The sequence below is a fragment of the Ostrinia nubilalis genome, chromosome 4 (assembly GCF_963855985.1).
Source record: "Ostrinia nubilalis chromosome 4, ilOstNubi1.1, whole genome shotgun sequence".
Lineage (NCBI taxonomy): Eukaryota > Metazoa > Arthropoda > Insecta > Lepidoptera > Crambidae > Ostrinia > Ostrinia nubilalis.
In genome coordinates this window covers 11437936-11453348 of record NC_087091.1, presented here as the reverse complement: position 1 = coordinate 11453348, position 15413 = coordinate 11437936, and the positions used below count along the sequence as shown (strand labels likewise).

At 36.0% G+C, this 15413-nt stretch overlaps 1 long non-coding RNA gene across 1 annotated transcript; it reads left to right on the top strand.

Moving 5' to 3' along the window:
- Positions 1-4172: 4172 nt before the first annotated feature.
- LOC135071130 (uncharacterized) lies at positions 4173-4831 on the top strand. Its single transcript, XR_010257215.1, has 2 exons — positions 4173-4371; positions 4549-4831. It is a non-coding gene; the product is annotated as an uncharacterized LOC135071130 (long non-coding RNA).
- The last annotated feature ends 10582 nt before the right edge of the window (positions 4832-15413 follow it).

Genomic DNA, 15413 nt, shown 5'->3' with positions numbered 1-15413 from the left:
CTAGCCTCAATTAGGTACTTTCCTTTGTGCTAGTTACATTATATTTTTAAAGCGGTTTAATGTTTAATGAATGAACATGCGAGTTCTCTTAATGTTGCGAATAACTGCGGTATGTTGACAGAGAAAGATTAAATGAACTAGACGGACGACCTTTCAACGAATCGGTTGATGCAGTGATAGCTTCTGAGAAAAGCGGTCATACGAGTACATTATTCGATTTTGTAGAAGCAGTGTACCCATGTCGATTTGGTATGCAAGCAACTTGGAGAAGACAGCTTGGGTATTTCGCATGATATGACTGCGGTTGGATGTAAAATCGGGCATTATTTCCTGAAGCTAACATGCGAATAATATTTCATATCCGATACTTAGATTCAATTTGGTGAAGCAAATAAGCAATTGTACAGTCACGGAATGAAAAGGTTCGTCAGTTTTCAAATTGATTCCTTCAACGAATCGCAAGCACATAATACCTTTTGAAACTATGTTACAGAATAGTCTCGAGTTAGAGAAAATAATCTTTAACTGTTCGTCAGTAAAGTTCAAAATTATTCAGATCAAAGTTGTTTGACGATTTAACTTGTCAAGAAGATTATTATGATTGATAAACTAAAACCTTCTTGTTGGTTCAACCTGCCATTATCTATTAAATAAAAATACATTTTATACAGTACATTTTGTAACATTGCCCTGATGGGATAGAAAAATAAACAAGCAAAACCTTATTCGTTAGCAAACGTCATATTTATTTAAATGTTAGCAGCACTGTTTCTTGCCCTGTTATGTTGGCAGGTTTGACTCTACCTAGTGCAAGCGAAAACCGACACTAAGGTGACGAACCTTTTCATTCTGCGACTGTACAATCTTATCTAGACATTATTACTACCCATTGATTCCCTAGAGCTCCACAACAAAGAGCCACAGCGACTTATCGATTAACGTTCCTCTGCGACCCCGTAACTAGTTTCTGGATTTTATTAAGCTCAAGCACGTTTGTAGTATCAATTAAAAGCGGCCTTACAGAGTCTAAGCGCAAAGAAATCAGAGTTGAGTGAAAAAGCGTACGATTTAAAAGTGCCGTTCTCTGAGTTAGTGCGGCGGTAGTTGGCGCGGCGCCGAGTGCCCGACGCAATTAGCCGAAATTATGTTCAAAAACAAGTTCAAAAGCAATTAGCAGATGTAGGCGGTTAAGGCGCCGCTGCACTGACGGGGAGAGATGGCCAATGACGGGAAGAATTGGTGAGGCGAAAATTGGCGAAAGCAATCATTAGTTGCTGTTTACGCTCGTATTCACAAACATTAGTATGAGGTCTCACAGTGCGCGTCAACGCACAGGGAGACGTGAACCAATCACAGAGCTCTATCAGAGTAAATACAAATGAGCAGGTCATCTTCATAGAAACGCACCGAGCGCGGTAAATTTTGTCAGCGTGTGCGTGCGCGCCGCATACGTGTTGGCGCGCTCACATACAAGCCGCACATATCACATTCTATGAAGATGACCTACTCATTTGTATTTACTCTGGCTCTATTCAACGCGCTGTGCGTTTGATTTGCTGCTTCACTTATGCAAGCATCGTTTGTGAATACGGGTGTTAGTTTGTTTTAGATTTACGAGTGCTGGCCATGTATTACAAGGTACACAAAACTTTAAGCAGTTTAAAAACTAAAAGGCACCTGCAGACTTATGAGCGTGGCAGATAGTAACATAGATGGGGTAGAAAACATTTAAAGTTGCTTTGAGTGTTCAAAATCTATCTGATTTTTAGTGAATTGAACATTGTAATTAATTTTATATGATATATACTCAATACTCAATAGTTTATTTTGCATAACCACATTAGCATTCACATTTTAGGTCTTACAATTTAGGCAGTTATACAATGTGGACCCAGTTAGGGCACAGCAACTTTAGGAAGGAGACAGACGTGATAGTTTCATAAAGAAAAATATGGCTTTAAATTAGTAAAATCACTACGTTAGTAATAAAACTGTAATTTTACTGTCTAATAACAGTTTGACCCACTAATAATAACATGGTTTCAGGATTAAATAAATTGCTTCTTCAGACTAAATCGAAATTATGTTTAATAGGCCTCGCATTTCACTGGAACAGCGCCCTAAACAAAGGGCCTAAACTAGTCCGCTATCTGAATCGCAACTAAAACCATTTGCCAGATAGATTCACGTATTAATTTGTTTGGAAATCGAATCATGGAATCAAATGACTATCATTATAAATCGAATTAGGATAGGAGTTATATCAAATAAGTAATCGTATTTAACTTTGTTGTTGATTTTCATAGAATTGTTAGTTCTATTTTTATTAGGTCTATAAGTGATACTGGTGATGTAGGTATACCTATTCTCGAAAAGGGCAAACTAGGGTCTAGAATATCCATTAGGAGCCTACTTATGGGCATTACAGCTGAGCTGTGCGTAGGTGGACTAGTGCTTTCTCCAATGCCCAAAGACGTTCGGGGAAAATTTAGGATAGGTGTTGGTAAATGGTTAACTAAGTTACCGAATTTGGGCTCTAAATGGTACTAAGTAGCCGAATTTGGATTCTACTTATTACCTACTTCAATAAATGAATTTTCTGTTCATTTGTGCCTCTTAAAGCGAGAGTGAATAGACACTTACAGGGCAGGTATGCCATCCTAGGACTGCATCTCATTTAACATCAGGTTGAAGTCAAATATCTGCTTTGTTTTGCAAAAAAACCAGCGAGCATTATTATGAATTGATGTTACAATCTATTTGTAAGTAGTTACTACTATTTCGGGGTAGATGGTTAAAATAGGAACGGTACCTAAGTAGGTACTAGGAATTAGTAGGTTACATTAATATCGCTATAATGTAACCTATGCAGATATTCATATATGCAGGTAACTCTCAAAACTTCGCTGTTAAGTCCTGAAAGCAGTAAATGCAAATTCGGGATAACGGCAGCGAATTTGTTATAGCACCTTGCATTAACTGCATTTTAGTTTAAGTTAAACCTATTTTTAGGTATTTCAGTAGGCAAAAATAATAATGTATAATTATTTAAAGCAGTTATAATGAAAGTTTTTGCAATCATTTAAATATCAATGTCATTTTCAAATAACATCATCGTTTATGACTTGGTTTTATTTTGAAAGGTTATTATTTTTTTATTTGCGGATTATTTATTTTGAACTAAGATGTTTCAAATTGAGGCACCTGAAATACCACCAGTGTTCTGTCTTTATTAATGACTGATTTTTCATCTGAAAATGTGTGGACGCAACGATACCTACAGCAAGCAGCAAGGGCGCTACAAAATGTCGTCTCAGGTGAGATTATATTTATGAGTATGGTTATATTATTGGAAAATAAACCGTATTACAAAGTAAAAGAACATAATATAGTCATGTCATTAATTTAATTACGTGCATTGAGCCACCACGTGTAAAAGCACATTAAAGTGACGCGATACGAGTAGGTGCTACGCATTCACGCAATATATCACGGTGACTTTGACTGACGTTGCTGAAACGACACCGCTCAAAAATTTAATTAGGCCGTGCTCATCAATTTCTTTGTACGAAGCGTTCAAGCGTTCGAGCGGAATTAGACTAAGAGCCAGTGAATGCCAGACTAACGTTATTTTATAAAAGCTGGAAGTTTGTCAGCTTATGCTCTCAACTTAGGTAAGAACGTTGGTGCGTCATGAAGTTTGGGTCATCGTGGCTTTGGCAGCTACCTTAAAATTATTGTCTGACAAGGGGTTGGAACGAAACAAGGGGTTGGTCAAAATTATCTGGCTGATGAGGAAACAACATTCTAATGATTGCCCAAATATTATATGTAAAAAGCTTTCATGGTATACCTACGTTATACCAGGCCTGGCTCACTCCGCGCGGTACATCCGATAATTACCTACAGCGAAGCGCCCCGCCGGCGGGTATTATATCAGTCGAGTGTCACGCGCGCGCCCGTCAGGACGCTGGCGTGAGTTGTAGTACCTAATTCTATGATCGAAGTAATTATTTAAAAATGGACATAAAGAGAAAGAAATATTGTGCGGCGTTCGGGTGTTTAAATTCGAAAAGAAATCTACCGGATTTATCTTTTTTTTCGCTTCCCAAAGATGCTGAAAGGTATGTTGGCCATGTAGGTAATCAATAATAAAATTCTTAGGATAGTATTGGCTCTGTGCACGATTACAGCGCCAACTAGCGTCCACAACTTTGTGGGCTCTGTCACATTGACATTTAGGTCGTATATTTGTGAAAAAATATTGAAATGAAAAAATAACAAATATTTTCAACTAATAAATTGTTGTGATACCACGATTTGGGTGGAAGAAAGGTTTTGAAATAATTTTGGTCATTCAAATCAAATGAGGTAAGTCCAAAAAGTGTGTTTAATTTTGATTGTGTCAGGGTTTGTTTACTTTATATTTATAGTTGTAGTTTTACAGTAAAACAAAAAGAAAAAGCTACTTTAACGGTTTCATTATATAACAGTAAATATATTTAAATGTTCCTGTATCACTAGTAATAAATTAAATATAGTTTTCAGATCGAAATGAGTATTGTTTTGAAGACCGGGTTTGTGAGTTTTACAATATCAAATTCCAACCACAAACCGTATTTAAAGGAAAGTTGTTGGTATTGGCTGGACAAGTCCGAGATGTAGAAGAATTAAGAACAAAACAAGGGCAGAGTTCAATAATTCACGCTCTCATCATAAGGCAAACATCTGTGCACAAAAACTACTGTGACTCATTTTTGTACTACCACGTTGTATAGTCTAGTTATTTCCAAATTGTAAACGGCTATTAAACCAGCCCTATCGAAAAACAGTCCACTCTTTTATTTAAGTTCCCAGTAGGACCCTATTCATGCGATTAATTAATGATATTAAAATGTATTATGTAGAATCGCTTTGCCATTGACAGATACATCTGATGACAGAGCTTACATTATTTCTACTTTTGACCACCATGAGCGCTGCGATCGATTATGTTACCCCCACCTAGTACTTCGCACCCAGCGAATAGGATTCTTCTTTTTTCTGTAATAGTATGTTTAATTTATCTGTCTTATGTTAAAATAGGTATGAATGAAGACATTGTAATAAAACAAGTTTTTTTAATCCTAATTAGGTATATTTGAAATGTTATTTTTACAAAGGTAAAATAACAGTAATACTTACTTACCTACATACGTACCTCATTACAAATAAGTATGCCTGACCAGGAACATAAAAACCCTCGCCATGTTGCGGAAAACTAATGGTACTAATTTCTTTTAATGGCAACAGTAACTGAAAACTTCATTGACATGTCACCTTGCATGTCAGTCTATTGCTGTCAAAGTGTAAACAAACTTTATTTTAAATGTGCGCAATTGGTTTTATGAATTACATTGCTAAAATATTTTTATAGTCGTGAAAGAAAAGTGGTTCACAATGTGTTAAAGTATTTGTCGAAGAGAAATACTAAGGGTTCGGACAATATTTTCATTGAATAATGTTTCCGACAAAGGTTGTCAAATTGACTGACATGTTTATCGTATAGTACAGTCCACTATGAAAATTAGCTGTGGTTTGTTTCAACTACCTATTTTAAAATTTTTTGTCACTTTCTAAGTGTTGAATTTTATGGGATTGGGAAAGAAGTACCGAGTTTGAAGCGTTCATGAGCAGATATTGCAGTTGAATATTCAAGTTCTGAATTTGATTATTGATGAATAATAAAATAAATTCTACTAGCTCGATTGATGGTTTCATTTAATTTATTTAAATCAGGTTACTTAAGATAATATTTTTTCGTTAATTTATGAAAATATCAAATTAGCACGTAATCCTGAATCCTGATACATAAAGTTAGCCTATTAATTTAACACAGGTACGACTGTACTCAGTGTTGCACTATCAAATGCAATTGACGCGCCTCTATGCCAGGGTTTTTATGTTCCTGGTCAGGCTATAGATTAATTATTTTTTCATTAGACAGCAACCCTAACAGCGTAAGAAGAGTTCAGAGGCACGCGATAGAAAGATACAAAACTTGTAGGTGAATAAAATTGTAGATACGTAGTGCTGTGCGAGCTGAATTCCACTGTATCGCGTCGTAGCAAGACTTGCATTTATTTTAATCGTCTTGCGGAGTAATCCTTCGGAACCTGTACTATTACTTATTCTGTGGTTATACCATAAAACCTGATTGTTACACACCTTTTATTATATTATACATATTGTTATATTTGGGCCAAAATTCATGATGCACCAACGTTCTTACCTATGTTGGGAGCTAGCGCTGACAAACTTTCAGCTTTTATAAAATAACGTTCACTAGCTCTTAGTCTAATTATTCTGCAGCGTGATAAAACAAATTAATCACGGCAGATAAGTGCGACTATAGCGCATAATAATGCGGGGCAGGTAGTCCTGCAGGAGAGACATAAAATTTTACGACCGCGTTACTTGGTCCAATACCTGCTTTTCTTCATGTTGTTTTCGACAGTCTTCGGCAAATATGCAGTTTATAGGAAAACTGCCAACTTAATATTTAAAGGGCATTCTTACTATAAACGAAAAAAAAAATAGTTATGGGAATATTTCTTGACCTCTTCCATTTCTAGACACAATCCCTAAAAAATATCTAGACAGAACTTGGTTGGTCCATAGTCTGGAAAATGAGATACAACACATTTCTTATACAGTGTGAGTCACGTTAAAGTGTACATATGAAAATAGATGAATCTAGACCTATTTTTATCGACAAAAAAGAGGTCAATTTTTTTTTGAGATTTTTTTTTAATTATTTATAGAATTTTTTTTCTTCCAATTACTTATTGTAAAGAAAACGTAATAACTTTTAAACTAAGCGGTATATCCTGATAAAATAAAAACAGTATTAATGCTAAATAACAGGCAATACTAAAAAAATACATAAAATACACAAAAAAGGCCAACAAATAATAAAAAATAATACTTTCTGAAAAAAATCTGCTTTTAAATTCGTGTTTTTTTGGTTATTTGATAAATTTCTCCAAAAAATGCCCCTATAACCGGTGGTTTTTATTACTTAGTATTATTCTCTATCGTATTACCTTCGTAAAACCAAAAATCGCATGTCTCTATCCCTATCACAACGTTTGCAATGATCGTTTGAACTAAGCCTCTCCGGGCGCGCCGTTCAACGCTTCGTTAACAACGAAACTGAAAATGGCTCTAGATTTGTAATTTTGATAAAGACAAGTTAGATTTCAAATAAAAACAAAAGATTTCGAAGTAAAATAAGCATTTTAGTTAAAATTAAAATTGTCTCTACCTGTAGCGGAGAATAATGTTGTGGCAGGCCTTTGTTCAAACGATCATAGCAAATGTTGTGATAGGGATAGAGACATGCAATTTTTGGTTTTACAAAGATAATACGATAGAGAATAATACAAAGTAATAAAAACCACCTGTTATAGGGGCATTTTTTGGAGAAATTTATCAAATAACCAAAAAAAACACGAATTTAAAAGCAGATTTTTTTCAAAAAGTATCATTTTTTATTATTTGTTGGCATTTTTTGTGTATTTTATGTATTTTTTTAGTATCGCCTGTTATTTAGCATTATTATTGTTTTTATTTTATCAGGATATACCGCTTAGTTTAAAAGTTATTACGTTTTCTTTACAATAAGTAATTGGAAGAAAAAAAATTCTATAATTTTTTTTTTAAAAATCTCAAAAAATTTTTTACCTCTTTTTTGTCGATAAAAATTGGTCTAGTTTCATCCATTTTCATATGTACACTTTAACGTGACTCACACTGTATATGGTAAAGACAAACAAAAAATTGTTCGAGTACGTACAAAGTTAGAGTTTTGTTAATGTGTCTCTTACACTCTAATGAAAAAGGATTAAAACAATCCCCCTCCCGGATTATAGGTATCTCTTTTTTATCCGACTTCATTGGAACCGGCTTTTTGTAATATTCAAATGAAACGATTTTAAACCCTGTCCAACACATTCAGTGATGTCGGTTCTAACACATTTGAAGTTGCTATTAGGTACCAGAATTTTTAGGAAAATTCTGAATTAACGCTTAAAACTTGCTTTTAAGTGCCATAACCAGAATCGCCGATGGGCCCCTAAGGCCTGTGTCCTGCTCATAGCAGTAATTACGATGGTAGCTGTGTACAAAGGCAACAAAAGCAAGCGGTAAATGCTAGCAATGCTTGCAAAAGAGGTCACCGTCCAGTATAGCGCACACTGGCACTGGCATCACTAAACACGAGTGAAACCCCACAACTTCGCAAGCAATTGCATTGCATGTGTGGTTTTTGTCGAGCACTTTCAACTTTGAGTTTGGAACTTGTAAACGATTGTTCAGAGCTCTTTAGCACATGTTATCAACAATGTTCAATCGGCCATTCTCAGTCATAAGGTTTGAGAGGCTTAAAACTACGCCAAACTAGGGACCTAAATAGAAACTTCACCGGAGGTTTATGGTAGTACGTACCTACGTGCCATAAGCTGTGTTCATTTTGTTGAAGAGAGGCAAACATTATGTTTATTATGTAGTAGGAATGTTGTGTTCACCATTGATTTATTTGTACAATCTTCTTTGTCATTTAGCTCAGGTCGGAAAAATATTTTTTTTTGTCAACTTTCAAGATGTTCCAAAAGGTTACAAGGACCAGCTTTAAAAGTTAATTTATTCATTCCGTTTTGTAAGTCTTAGGCTTAGTACTTAGGCGTTAGATAAAGCGAATTAATCACAGTAAGATAAGTGTGAGTAGGAGGCATAATGCGGGCAGGGGCGCGCCCCCGGGACACATCCTGCGTCGGAGCCGCCTATAAAATTTTACGACCACCTCGCATGAACCATAACGTTCTTGTCGATGTCACTTCAGACTGTCTAAAATAGTTTGTAAGGTGGATTTAGTCAGTGTGCAGGTTTTATTTCTAGAATTAGTGTTTATGTGACGTAGGGATCCTATAGCTGGTGACTGACTCGTTTTATACAACTTGATTAGACTCGCTGCTTTGCACGCGTGAGTTTCGGTTTTTATTTCTTTTCGGGCAATTTTTCCCAATTTTCTGGCAATTTTTCCCAATAGACCGGTAGCTAAAGAAAAACTTTTTTCAGTTTTTTCGCTTACTATGGCAGATTTATTTATTTGCATGTATAAATTATATGCTCCTCATTCAATGACGAAGTAGACTTTTAAAACGTAACTTATGAGTGAACTAATAAAATTAAATCAAAAACTCAACGGGATTGCTCGGGCCTACAATTAAAATCGTATTCATACTTTTCCGTGATATACCTACCAGTGAGAGGGGTGGTGTTTTTTATAGGTGTTCCATTCATTCCATTTTTAATAATGCCCACAATAAAAAACCAGGATGATATTTATTTTACCATATTTTTTTATTAAAATCAATGATTTTAGCGACTCTGTTGAAGATTAAATTATCATTTTAGCACATGAATGACCTACTAAAATAATATTGAACTAATTCGATAGACTAATTTATTACTAAGTAATAAGCTGATTAGTACCTAATACTAACAAATTACCTACCCAGTTCTTTTTTTTTTTTTTTTTTATGTGATAGGAGGCAAACGAGCAGACGGATCACCTGATGGTAAGTGATTACCGTCGCCCATAGACACCCGCAGACCCAGGGGCGTTACAGGTGCGTTGCCGGCCTTTAAGGTAAAGATACGCTCTCCTCTTGAAAGCTTGCAGGTCGTATCCGTCCGGAAACACCGCAGACGACAGTCCATTCCACAGTTTGGTTGTACGGGGCAGGAAGTTTCTAGAGAAACGTACTGTTGTGGACTGCCAACCATCTAAGTGATGGGGGTGGAAGTGCTGTCGGGTAGATCGGTGGCGAAAAGTGGCGGCAGGAATAAGTCCGGATAATTCTTCGGAGCACTCCCCGTGATACATGCGATAGAAGATGCACAGTGAGGATACATCTCTACGCAGCGCCAAGGGGTCAAGCCGATCCGAAATGTCCTGGCAGTCAACGATTCGAGCTGCTCTCCGTTCAATGCGGTCCAGAGGGAGAAGCTGGTACTGGGGCGCACCTGCCCAAAGATGAGAACAGTATTCCATATGAGGCCGAACCTGCGCCTTGTAAAGTTGCAGTTCAGAACATTCGCCTAACTATTCTTCAACTTCCAACCACAAATGGAAAGTTCTTTTAAAAAATATAATGTCAGTAATAAATTGAACTCCGAAACAAATGAACAGCGTAAGGTCAAACAATTTAATAATAGACAATAGTAATGACATTCAGAAACAAATGAATTCCGAAGGGCTAGTTTAAACTATTATATTTGCAATATTATTATATTGCAAATACTTAATGAGAGACATAGTTGAGAAAATGCCTATTATTGCTAAACAGATTTACAGTTAGGCATATTTGAATGGCTTTGATGTTGACGGCACAAAGAGCAAAGGAAGCTGGAGCAATCTTGCCCTGGTCAAAGGCATTTATTGCAAATCTTGTTCCCCATAAAGTCACTTTAAAATGAGTATTAGCGACTTTTAGAGTGGCTCGTTTAAGTCCGTTTTGATATTTGAAGTGAATGTTTCTCAAAGAGTAAAAAGTACAGGTAGCTAAACATCGATTAGCTTCTTTATTGGTAAATAACTGTTGACCGCGGCTTCACCCGCGTGAAATTCAGTTTGTCACAAATCGTCGTAAATTATAACCTATATGTTATTCTGAGTTATCAACAATATTACTGTAAAGTTTCATCAAAATCCGTTCAGTAGTTTTTGCGTGAAAGAGTAACAAACATCCAGACATTCAAACTTTTGCATTTATAATATTATAAGTACCTAGTAGGGTGGTCCTTATTCCTACGAAAAAAATTTTTTTTCTTATATTTTGCGGGGCACCACGTAATTTGAATATATACCATATGAAAGTCTTTCATTTTTTATTTTTTATTTTTAAAGGACATTTAGGGGTCGCTACCAAGGTTTGAATTTTAAGTAAAAACAAAATCTGTATTTGTTAGATTCATTTATTTTTAAAGCCAAAGCCAAATAAAAATATTACATAATTATTGTTGTTGCTATGAACTAAGATATTATGTACAATGTACATATTATTTGAATCAATTATTTTTAAGATATAAGAGTTTACTTGTTAGTATCTCGACGCGTCGGTACTATGGTCGGTATAGAAGAGGGGTTGACCTTTTTTTAACAGGTGTTTTTTGTATGGAGTTTGACAGACTTTTGACGTTTGTTAAAGTAAGATGGTGCAATCCAGCTTAAGTATAAACTCAAGCTAGCTTGAGTTTCTCACAGTTTCAAATTATGCTCTCTAAACCTTGAAAACATAACAATGAAAGAGCAGAGGGTTAAACAATTATTTCGAGATCACAAAACGCTTCTATCTGTAGCTAAATGTTTTCTGAGATAGGTTTTAGACATTATATTATTATTTATTATAATGCATACAGAATCTATTCTCCAGGCGGAGCTATTTTAATCAGCATCCATGTGTATTGTTAAGCTTATGCTATTAGAGCATGTACTTCTGCTCCTGAGATACATCAGTGCGAGGTAACCTGTTCGCCTCAGGGTAATCATTGCGAGCAGAGTTAACGAACTCTGAATACAAATCGAATGTAGGAGACGGAGCACGATAGTGATGTGCTGAACATCTAATTCATTATTTATTATCCGTGATCGGTGTCTGCAAATCTGACACAGAATGGGTGATGTCAAAAATAAACTAAGGTAGGTCTAGGTAATGTCTTAAAGTGTTACCTAGAAAAGTGACATTCTAGTACTTTCATGTAGTGGTAGTCAGAAACATACTATGTAATAGTTACCTAGACATGTGACACACTGCCCTCTCACAAGCCGAATATGTCGGCTTATTACTTATGACTACACCTGTGTATGTTATATTCTCTACATCTATGTATGACTAACGGCGAGTCAGATCCATAGGTGCTTATAATAACTTATCCGTAGAAATATTGATTCCATTAACTTAATAAATTCCTTGAGAGATTTGAATATGTCAATTGGTGAATCGATCCTTGGCGCATCTCTACCTTAAGTTCACATAGATATGTGTAAACCGTCTTACACTCCCATCGTCGCCGGCTGTACTATGTATCGAACTGCTGCCATTCACAATATTTGGTATTCATGCTATTCCGTGCATGTTTTCGGACGTTCCTAAACAAAAGTCATGAATTTTTACTTTCATGATGAAATGAGTCCGATTTTTTCCCGCCACGACAATAGAGCCATTATTTTCATTGTCCCAGATATAAATATACGGCAATGGGCAGGTATTCTACTGCAAAAGGTCAGAAGGCGGCTACTTCAGTAAGTCTAAGCGATTACCGTGTCCTTAGCACTGATGCTGACACAGTAATGCCTTCTAGACTGTCCTTGTCGTTGAGTATTATGTAGACAGTCGGTAATCTTATCCCTCAAACGGGCCACAAAACAGATTTATTTTAAGACGAAGACACATTTATGAGCACTTATTTCTGATATAATTATCATAGAATGAATTAAATATGAGCAGAAAAACCTCCATAAAAGGTATAAGTAAAGTTTTACCTCATATGTAAATGTTTGCGGTTATTTATAATACATTATACTCCCACGATAAAGCTGTTCTGTACACAAAATTATTTCACCAAGTAAGTCGGCGCGAATAAAATACTCTGAAAACGAACTCCGCCCGGGCCCACTGGAAATGCCGTTCAGTAGCAATTAAAACTTTCGTACTGATCAAACTTTAACAGTCACATCTTCACGACAACTTCCCCGGGAGACTCTGAGGAGCATAAATGTGACTACGACTACCTAGCAAAATTGTATCACCAGAACAACTCTTAGAACTGATGCCGCATTTACTCTGAACAGTTGTTACGTTTTTCTAACAGGAAACCATAAATTGTCGTCAGATTTTACTGTTTGAATCTGAATTACAAGAGCAAAAAACACTACTACCCTCGACGCGCTGAATCTTTCAGAGCATGCCAATTTTTGGACTTGTTTTCGTTGTAGACTATTCGGCGACTGGAATTTTCCAGTTGTTGGATTGTTATGAAAAAGCAAAACGGAATTAGCGAAATACGTAATCCGAAGCTATGCGCTCTGTCACATGTCAGAGGATTTTTTTGGGACAATATTCAAGCCTGTCATTGCTAGGTCCCGTCAAAAACAATGTCGTTTTGTATTCCAAAAGTGAGTCAGAAATGTTTAATGCAAATATCCCTTTTGCTTCTTCATCCTAAAGGGTTAGTAGGGCCCGCATCATATTAATAAACATCAGCTTAATTATGGCATGGAAGAAAAATGGGACAACACAATCAGTCAAGGCGGATGACGGCGCGGGCAGGACTACCCCCCAAATCCGTGTAAGCCGAGGGTACGGAGACGCGACGCTGACAGATCACTTGTCAGTGTCAGTCTGCTGGCTGTAGCTACCAAGGGCTTACTTCGTGGATATTCATGGATTTGTACGCTAAACAACAACAAGGGTTGATATTTGAAAATTATAAATAACTTGAAAAAATCGAACTGCCTAAGGCGGGAATTGAACCCACGACCTTCCGCTTGCCGGGCGACTGCTCTTCCAACTGAGCTACTTAGACACTGGATGAACCTGTCGAAATTTTCAAGTGTAATACGCTGTTACGGCCAGCGTTTGTTTCATCAATGTTGAGTATACCTACCCTACATCTAACAGAAATATTGTTGCAAATATTTAACTGTCAGTTAAGATGAAACAGCTCTTTTTACATAGTTATTTAATTTTTAGCGTTAAGAGTCGCATCTCAAACTAATTTGAAAATTATAAATAACTTGAAAAAATCGAACTGCCTAAGGCGGGAATTGAACCCACGACCTTTTTACATAGTTATTTTATCGTGGGTTCAATTCCCGCCTTAGGCAGTTCGATTTTTTCAAGTTATTTATAATTTTCAAATTAGTTTGAGATGCGACTCTTAACGCTAAAAATTAAATAACTATGTAAAAAGAGCTGTTTCATCTTAACTGACAGTTAAATATTTGCAACAATATTTCTGTTAGATGTAGGGTAGGTATACTCAACATTGATGAAACAAACGCTGGCCGTAACAGCGTATTACACTTGAAAATTTCGACAGGTTCATCCAGTGTCTAAGTAGCTCAGTTGGAAGAGCAGTCGCCCGGCAAGCGGAAGGTCGTGGGTTCAATTCCCGCCTTAGGCAGTTCGATTTTTTCAAGTTATTTATAATTTTCAAATTAGTTTGAGATGCGACTCTTAACGCTAAAAATTAAATAACTAAGGGTTGATATATTCAATAAACTGGGAAATGTGTTAGAAGCCGAAAACGGGAAATAATTCTGTATTTACGTTTCTGATCACTGAAGGTAAATAAGTTACGGTTACACTATTTCATCATACAGACACAGATATGGGATTTGGAATTTATACAGCGACCGCATACACTAACTGAAAATTATTTCAGAGGGAATGTCAGAATTCGATTCAATTCTTAATAACCATAAATATTTTTTCGGCCAAAATTGGGTTTTTGTCAACCCTTGACTTTATTGGTCACAGAAGGATGAGCAATAATTTCAACCACGTCTACGGTAACTTATAACGGTGTGTTTGGGTCGTTGTTTCCACTAAAATATGTAATTTAATACAAATAATACCTACACACAAATATCAATTTATATTCAAGGGATTCGTTACTTTATTACCGTACTTCGATACATTATGAATAAGCATTAGGTACAAGATTTAAAACTTTTATCAAATAAATAATGTAATCTCTTTGATACCAAATTCATATTTTTTCTTTCTTTCTTTCTTTCTTTCTTTAATCTAACAAGGTATAAGGCTGAGTTGCACCATCTTACTTTAACTTTGACAAACGTCAAAAATCTGTCAAACTCAATACAAAAAGCACCGGTTATTGTCATAGTTACAGTCAAAGTAAGTTGGTGCAACTCAGCCTTAGAGTATTTTATTATCTGTGGTATTAGTATGTTTACTTGTTTAGTACCGTTAATGTTATAAACGAGAAAGTAAGTAGCCTCTGGAACCATTGATCAGATAGGTAATTATTCTATCAGTGATTCAGACAACGTCAGGATGTATTACCCTAACCCTTATTAGTATATCTTGGGTAACCCCGCACGGCCGATGATTTATCTTACTTGTCAGAATAATATTTGTAAGTACATAAGTAGGTACTTCATTTCACTCTTCTGTTTGTTGATAAAACAATAAGGCTGGGTTGCACCATCTTACTTTGACTTTAACAAACGTCAAAATCTGTCAAACTCCAAACAAAAAACACCGGTCATCGTTAAAGTTACGGTCAAAGTTAGGTGGTGCAACTCAGCCTAAGTTTAGTTAATTTCTCTTTAAAACTCTAAC